Here is a 9532-nt window from a genome sequence, read left to right on the forward strand (position 1 = left end):
AGGGTTTTCAAGGAGGCCTAGAGTGACAATTTTTCATACTAAATTGGTTCCACCTACTGGAAATCAAAACATGATTGGCTAATTCCTCTCTTCTTACCAATAGGAGAGCTTGCTTAGCTATATCTACCCACATACTGCAGAGAAAAAACAGTGACTTAGAAGATGTGTGTGTGTGTAACACAAAGTTATTAAATGACAAATAATATACTGTAATTATCTAATTTAGTGTTCTCAGATATTAAGGAATCGGTAAAACTCATTTTATGAAGCTCATAATGTACAGTTTTTGTGCTGATGTTGCTTCCACAGGTGGCTGAGCTGTCAATCCTTGATGCTTCCATTTCACAATATTAGCACTTACATTTGAGTAGGGCTATGGAAGCCCTGAAGGCTAAAATGACAAAAAAAAAAAAAAGGTGAAAATGTGTTCCGGAGTCTAAGTTCCACATTATTTATTTTTTCCTGCCTGTATAACACACCAAGAACAGTTGTAACAATTATTGCATGATGTGTACAATTTCAGCCATCAAAAAAAAAACGTGGAAAAAAAACAGCTAACACACTTTATTACATCAGTTTAAACCAGCCAGGGTGGCAGATTTTTTTCCCCATCCTTCAGGTGCCAGGTTGTGGGGTGGCAGGGGGTAAATGCTAAGAATTATTGTGCTGTACTAGCTTTAACCACAGTGTTTTTTTTTCTGGCGATCTAAATGCTAACTCAACAGACTGCCACTGCAGAGGTGACCACAAAAGTTAGCTGTTAGTTAGCCAGTCTTTCTTATAAATGATGATTATAACAGCCCTGGAAAAAATCATTAGTCTTGTTATGTTTTTTGCAGAGTTTTGACAGTGACAATATATAGTGCAAGCAACCATACATGTGAAAACCATAATTAGCCCTTAAAAACACCTCTCCACTTTCACTCCTTCAAAATCTTCTTGGAAAGATTATAGACAGGATTAAAATCTGCTAATAGACCTTAGACTCAGTTCTGTTGGGAACAATTTGTCAGTCCTTGTACACTACTCATCTTTTCTGCGGACCTGCATACTGTACACCACTCAATACTAATAGACCGATATGACAAATAGGTTGGACTGTAACTGGTACACTGTACTTTGTTACTCTTTGCATATCTGCTTAGCTATCTGCTAAGCTTTCAATTGAACTTTCTTGTATAGTCAAGCCATTGGTGATTAGTCTTCCCTGTCAGACCTAGACTTGCCAGAGTCTCTGCTGCTCTGTTAACACTGTAATCTGTGGTCAGCCACTCTTTACAGAAATTACTGCATTTTTCTTTCCTTTCTTTGCCGAGCTAAATAGCTGCCCATCTTGTGCGTCTCAAGCTGTTGCCTCTTCTTCATTGATTGGGTGCCGCTGCTCACCAGCCTTCTGGACCGGCTTGACCACCACTGAGCTTCTTTGCTATACAATGCTGTGCAATTCTCACTCTCAGATGCTGCTGCTGCATAATCATAAATTAATCAAGTTAATCACTGCCCCCCCCCACTTTGTACTATAAAACTTTATACTAATAATGTTTGCTGTCCGGTGTCGACCGTAGGAGGATGGGTTCCCCTTCTGATTCCTCTCCTTGGTTCCTCTCAAGGTTTCTTCCTCTTGAGGGAGTTTTTCCTTGCCACCGTTGCTGCTGGCTTGCTCATGGGGGCTTGGACGCAGATTTTCCTTTCTTTTCTTTTCTTTCTGTAATAATCAGTATTTACAGTAGTTCTGTAAAGCTGCTTTGTGACAACATCTGTTGTAAAAAGTGTTATATAAAAAATGTTGCTTGCTTGCTTTGCTTACGTAGATTACTATTAACTGAATGAATAAAAATGTAATTAATGAAGTTAAACAAATTTGAGCAAGGAAACAAACATGTGAAACATATGAAACCAACTTTTGCCTTGAGATACTGGCCTGTAATCTCTTAGGACAGAGGATGAAATATTGCTGCAAGCACAGTGGACCACTACAGTTGAGGCCGAGTCTAGATCGAGTCAGATCAAGTCTTTGTAATCAAGGCCAAACGAAGAATGGGACCAGAAGTTGAGAGACAGAGACAGAGACAGGACTGAGTACAGCTTAAGATTTCTTTTTTTATAGAGCAATAAGAAGTGTGATGCCTAGGAGCAAGGAGGAGGATGCATATGTTGAGATAAGTGAGTTTTATTTTGGGTAAATCCAGGGTCATGGTCCATACAGTCAAGGTTCAGGTAGCCAACATGAAGAGAACGACAGTCAGACATAACGAAATAAACATGGCATTACATAGAATTGAACAGATTGAATATGTAGAGGAAGGACTGTTTTGTTTTGTTTGAAGCTTCTTTGTTTGTTTTTGACATAAAATAATAATAGAACACAGTTCACACTGTTAAAAATGAGAAGTCAGATAAACTTTTATTCTAAGGAAATGTTCCATTCCTCAACTGGAGAACACTAGTTCTCAACTCAGAATTCTAAGTTCATCATAAATTCTCCTAACTCCTAACATCTAAGGTATAGGTAAACAATAATAACAGGGTTTTTTTTCAAACTGAAATTAGAGCTGGGAGAAGTCAAACAAGAAGTCTGAGATGTGGTGTTCTCAAGTTAACTCAAGAAAACAAGTGTAATCAGTTATATTATTATTTTAAGTTGAGCTGACATTGCATTTGCACCTTGCATTGTCCAGTTACCTCTCAGCTGGTCTCGAGGAAAATTTTCAAATCCACTTTACCCCAAGACTGAGACAAGACAGAGTCCAAATGACATTGAGACAGAGACTCAACTACTACAACAGAAACTGCTACTTTTGCACCATTATACACAGTAGTGGGCAGTAACTAAGTAAAGGTAATTAGTTACTGTACTTAAGTAGTTTTTTGTGTATCTGTATTTTACTTAAGAATTTCCATTTTGGGTGACTTTTTACTTTGACTCCACTATATTTCAAAGTCAAATATCTTACTTTTTCCTCCACTACATTTTGAAAAATCTGTCGTTCCTTTTGGTTTTTGTGTGTATAAAAATGTAACACGTCAAAACAAAAGAAGTGCAAAGCAAGAACACCAAACAGGGCACAGCGGTCACTTTGTTCTGAGCTTGTTTTGACCTGTTGGCCATACCAACCCAGTACAAGCACACCGTTCAATGTCAGTGCAGCAGCATAAAATTTTGGGAGCACGTACGTCTACCTAAATGATGGAACTAACCTAACTTTGTGTAAATAGACCACAATATAGAAACATGTACACATGACATATGCAGTTGTGACTGGCATGTTTCTTTTTTTCAGAATTCAAACACTTTCAGTTTATAGTAAATTAGTTTTGGTTAGTTTACGTTTAGGAACAGAGACCTACAGATCAATACAGTAAAGGAAAACTTATTTGTGATCCTGAGTTGAAAGCAAGTTTTTATTCAACTCACAACTAAGTTGTAAATAAATCTTAAACTGAAACTTTGCTTGTTTGTAAAAAGTGATTTCAGAGCCACTCGGTTCTCCCTGATGGAAACTGTTTGCTTCAGTGTTTTGTGCTTATGATCATTTTAATAGACGTCAGTGTCACTAATTAATGACGTTCTATTAAAAGACTGGTTTACCAAGAGAGACACTGGGGGATTTTCACCTTAAATGAGTTCATGAAGCAGTCTTATTACAAAAATGATAATAGGACATTAGAGTCATAATTCATCTTTTGGTACTTTTACTTTCAATACTTAAGTACATTTGAAGGCAAATACTTTTGTACTTTTACTCAAGTTGAGGTCTAGAGTAAGGACTTCTACTTTTACTGGAGTAATGTTTTACCTTGGGTATCTCTACTTTAACTCAAGTACATGATCTGTGTACTTTGTCTACCTCTGATTATACATTATGGCATGTCTTTCTTTCTATACTTTAATCGCAGGTGTGCTTAATGTACCAAAAGTCAACAAGAAAGATGTGAGTTTTGCACCCAACACATCTACTTATTGAGTTTAAACAGGCAACATCAATACATAACCTGCCTGTGTCAAAAATATTTTTTTTACAGTAAAGAAATTACATGTAACACCTTGACAGTAAAGAGAGCCAACTTTAATAGTATTACATACACACACACACACACACACACACACACACACACACACACACACACACACTTTCTAAACTGCTTATCCTTCTGGGTTGCAAGGGGTGTGCTGGAGCCTATCCCAGCTGTCACTTAACAGAATGCAGGATACACCAGTCCATCACACATGAGATATCCCATTTTAAAATTTTAAGCTTTTTATAAAGATGTAAAAAATGGATTATATGACTTAATCCATTTCTGAAAGTTTGCCACCTGACACTGAAACACCAGTTTGCCAGGCAATACTCACCCTACTTTTAGTACCACTTGTACTTACAAAGCGACAATAGGACCTGCTATGGTTATTACTGCACTATTATTGCATAAGTTGCTCAAGGGTGAAGGGTGAAGAAGCAACTCGTTAATCATGTTTTTTAAAAGAACATGCATAATCATGTCAAAAAAATAAAAAACAAGAAAATAAGTAGGCCTTGACACACTGGCCTGCAATCTCTAAGAATAGAGTTCAACGTATTGCCACTAGCATTATAGACAGTTGTGGCTAACTTTTTACAACATCCGTTAACAATTTTCTTTAGTCCAGGCTTAGACTGATCTTGTTTATCCAGATTGTGATTAATCTTCATGTGCGCACACAGGTAAGGTGATGGCAAACATGAGGGGAAGAAGTTATATCATACTACCTAAATATGTACAAAGTAAAGCATTTACAACAAAAAAAAAAACCAAAAAGGAAAACACTGTCAGCTAACAAGATGGAAGCCCTAGAAAAAAATACAGCTTTGGGATTCCAAACTGCTTCAATGGCAGTTGCTACTGTTTAGTACAATATTGTGTAAATTTGGTTCTTGATGAAACTATTACTTCAAGTTATGTTAAGCCCATGCTCAGAGTCTTCACAATTCAGTATTCTTTGAGTTGTGTGAGTAATGACCTAATAATCATGTCTGGAGTTATTAAGCAACAAGGAGTAACTAACTTACTGACCCATAAGAGCAGCTTTTACCTCTGACATTTACAGACCTTTTATGTTCCTTTATTAATTTATTTAATTAATGTCCAGCATATGTATCTGATTGTGCCGTCTGCAAGCAAAAAAGCCATTACTGAGCATGTCTGATGAATGCATGAATTGCTTTCTTTCAACTTACTAATTCAATAAACGGCTGTTTTCCTACCTGCAAATTGAGTGCACTGACATTCACTTTCACAAAAAAGATTTATCTCTGCCAGAGACTATCAGAAACCACAGACTTGGTTTAAAGTACCTTTAAAACTGCTCTTTAATCTCTTCAAACATCCAAGTGTTTGTTCAAGTTCAATCAGATCTTTTTAGTTCTAAAACATTGTGGAAAAACTCAACAAGCAACTTTTCACTAAGAGAGTGTTAAGGAAACGTTTGCATGTGAACTCTAAACATACTCAAGCATTCTTTTTTTTCTACTTCTCTTACACTTTTCACGAATATGTTTATATACAGTAAGATTTTCTGTTTAAATGCTTTTCATTGCTAATTTAATATTGATTTTACACTCTCTTTTTGCTTGTATCTTATTTCTGTTCCTGTTTTTGTGTTTAACGTAACTGAAATGTGTCAACTGGTTGTATCAACATATTTTGGGAAAAACAAATTCCTGATCCCCAAATCTGTAACCATGACCTGTAACCTGTGGCCTGACTGATACTGCTAAAGTGAACCCAACCCCGAGTCTTTCCACACAAGCCAGGATTATTGCAAAGACAGTTTCACAATGCTGTACTTAATTAGTGGTTGAGTTATGTGACAGAAAATGCACGCTGGGATAAAATGTTACCCAGTTCAAAAAGGGTCCAGATGGTGTGTCAAATAAATAATGAAACAAAAAACAATGATTAGTAAATTGTATTTAATCTGTATTAAATGCAACTCATTCCAAAAATGTTGAGATGGGAACATGTTTACAATCGTGTTGCATCACCTTTCCTTTTAACAGCACTTAATAATTGTTTGGGGACTAAAGACACAAACTGAACCAGTTTGTGGATTTTTTTGCCATTCTTCTGTAAGTCTTCAGCTGTGCAACTGGATAGGATCTTTGTTGTCATATATTGAGCTCAATAGGAGGCAGTTTGGACTGCAGGCAGGCCTGCTTAGCACATGCACTCTCATTATGCAGCCATGCTGTTGTAACAGGTGCAGAATGTGGCTTGGTTTTGTCATGTTGTAATAAATGTAGAATTCTGTGACAGGCCCTTGCTTTTGAACATTGAGCTGGTAACAATCTGAGTGGTCTTCCATGGCTCAAAGAACACGACATCCATTATTTTCATTCAGTAATATGAAAGGTTGACTCATCAGACCACAATACACATTTCCACCGTGCATGAGTCCATTTAAGAGGAGCTCAAACCCAGAGAGGTCTGCTGCATTTCTGGATGCTTTTGACAAATCACTTCCACTTCCACTGTGTATAGTACAGTTTTAATTTACACCTGTGAATGTGGTGATGGACGGTGACAATGATTTTTCAAAGTATTCTCAAGCCCATGTGGTGATATCCATCAAAGAAACTTGACAGTTTTAATACAGTGCCATCTGAGGGGTTGATCAGGGGCATAAAATTCCAGTGAAGGGAAATCATAATGCTTCAGCCTATCAAGACATTTTAGAAAATTGTAGGCAACCAGTTTGGGGAAGGCCCTTTTCTGTTCCTGCATCACTATGTCCCAGTGCACAAATAAGGTTTATGAAGGCATGGCTGGGTGAGTTTGGTGGCCCACACAGAGCCCTGACCTCAACCCCATCAAACACTTTTGGAATGAGCTAGAACAGAGACTGCAAGCCAACTGTCAATATGTAAGAGTTTATATCTTTTTGAAACTGTGACAAAGAGTAATTTATTTATGTATGCAGTTTAAACTGGTGGTGACTGTAAGCTTCTATCACTTGTTAGTTACAATAGTGTCATAGCTCCAATAAAGAGGCAGACCTTGGACACCAAACATGTCTTGGCTTATCGACTACATTTGGGCTATTGCTATAATATTTACATGTGCTACTTTGGATACGGGAAAAATCGCTAACAGGTAACAAAGTTTCAAAGGTATTTATGAGCACCTGCATCACCTCCAGCTGGACTTGTTTTGCACACACTGACACTGCAATCAGGAAAGATCAGCACTTTTTCAGAAGTTTAAGTGACTGTGTATGTAAAATGGGTAGTAACCGACCCAAAAGCACCCTCTGCCTAATTTGTACTTTTTCCAACTAAACCCCTTAAATGGCCAGGGCCCACCAGGGAGGCCCAAAGTTTCATTACACACTTCTATAACCTAAGATATAAGTGATTGCTAAAGTAGATGCTATCCACGTGGCAATATTTACATGTTTGCATGGCTGCAAGTTAGCACAATTTCATTATTATGCAATCCGTTACAGTGTGATCCTGAAAGTCAGGTTAGTGTCTTCTTGACATGGCTACAAAGTTGAATAAACTTTTCCCAGCCTCCAGTAGTTGCTGGTAAGCCAGACACAAGGAGTGTATTGTGTGTGTTACTGTTATATTGTAACAGTAAAGTAAAAGGGAATAAGAGGAAAAGTGTAAAAGGACCCATTTAAATAGAACAAATTTCTGTCATTTTAGTCCTGTATAGACCTTAGGTCAATACAGTGTCATTAACTTCATAAAACATCTCACATAAACCGTCTACAAATACTCAAATATCATCACTTTTTGACCAAACCTTTTTATCTCCATTTTTATAATTTATTTAATTTTTTTTTTTTACATCATATACATGTTCACTTTACATTTACACTGAGTTGTCCTTGTTTTGAATATAGGATTGCTTGGTTGGTGTATTTTTGTTATTTATGTATGTATACAGTATGTTTTTGGTTATGGTTGTATACTAATGTCAAATGAATCCTCCAAAGCATGCAATCATAAACTGCACTGAACTTTCATCAGTAAACCTCCTCCCACTGGTTGAGTGCAGAAACAAGAGTGTCAGAGTGACAATATGCCCTATTCCAACCTTTTGCCTGGCCTTCCCACATGAGAAATAGGTGCCTACTTTCACTGTATAGACAGTCAAATCATACTGAATTAAGTATAGATGCAAGCCTGAAGAAAGTTACCTGTAATTTCACATAACTGCAGGCAGACAGCAATTATATATCATGGGGGGACAATTCTCTGTTCTTGATAATGGCCTTGTAACAGTACTGAGAACAACGTAGAGGTTTAAAATGCAAATAACAGGGTTTTTTTTTTCACAGCACCATTGGCCCTGTGTGGTAAGTTAGTATAAGATTAGTTTCTTTTAAAATTGAATAGCTTTTAAAAATGTAATCTGTAACTTAATCCAAAAGATTACTATTTTACAATAATGTAATCTAATTATTGTAATGTAATGTATCTCTGGATGACATGTAATAAAAATAAAGGCAAGTTTAAACACTTTTCAAGTAGATGACTTTAAACAAGGCAGACAAGAAAACTGCACTGTTGTATGAAATAAAATGAGGTAAATGACACATGGCTGTATGCCGAAACTATACATACTCTGCCATTTCTTAAATGGAGATGATTGCCATATTGTTCCTGCTGTGTAGAAAAAAATAGCAAACAAATGACAGAATGTCGTCAATGTACAAAGACAAACATTTTTTCCATGCAAAACAGCAAAAGTCGCTTGGAGAGTTTCACCCCCTTGTTCAGGAGCTGAATGTTTGAGCATTATCCATACAGCTCAGATGTCCAGCCCAGCATACCATACATGACAAGATAGAGGACAAAGCTTTAAACATTTAGTACATGCTGCTGAGACATAATCATCTGCTCAGCTTGGTTGTTGCTACTGCAGCCGCTATATCTGGTCTCTCGACTGGGGGAAGTTTGCAAAAAACGGCGAATAAAATAATGTTATAATTTCACCATCGGAAAAATTGTACTCTTTGAATATAACCCTGCTAGTAATCTTTTAATGGTAATGATTTTTTTTCTGTGACTGTAACAGATTAAAGTGAAAATTTTGATTATGTAATGGTATGATATTTATTACATTACTATTCAAGTCCATTTATAGTACAGAACATAAAGCTGCTCTTGTAACATACATTCTTAAGTATTGCTTTTCACATTATTCATTGCTTATGGTATATGTCATGAAGTCCATATGTAAGTAACCTTTAAATACATCGTAACCAACAGTGCGTGGAACACATAAGGCAATACAGATGCATGTTTTGTTTTATTGAATTGTTATTATTGGACTTGCCATCATGAATATTGCACTTAATAAAAGCTTATGCACTGAAAAAAGCATATTAGTGGCAATGGCAGTGTTGTAGATTTCTGATGTTATGTAATTTTTATATGGAAAGGATTTATGGATTTGTTTTTAAATTTGATTATATTATATTATATTATATTATATTGTATTATATTATATTATATTATATTATATATTTTTTGTTGAAAGT

This window comes from Pygocentrus nattereri, chromosome 23, assembly GCF_015220715.1.
Source record: "Pygocentrus nattereri isolate fPygNat1 chromosome 23, fPygNat1.pri, whole genome shotgun sequence".
NCBI classification, from domain to species: domain Eukaryota; kingdom Metazoa; phylum Chordata; class Actinopteri; order Characiformes; family Serrasalmidae; genus Pygocentrus; species Pygocentrus nattereri.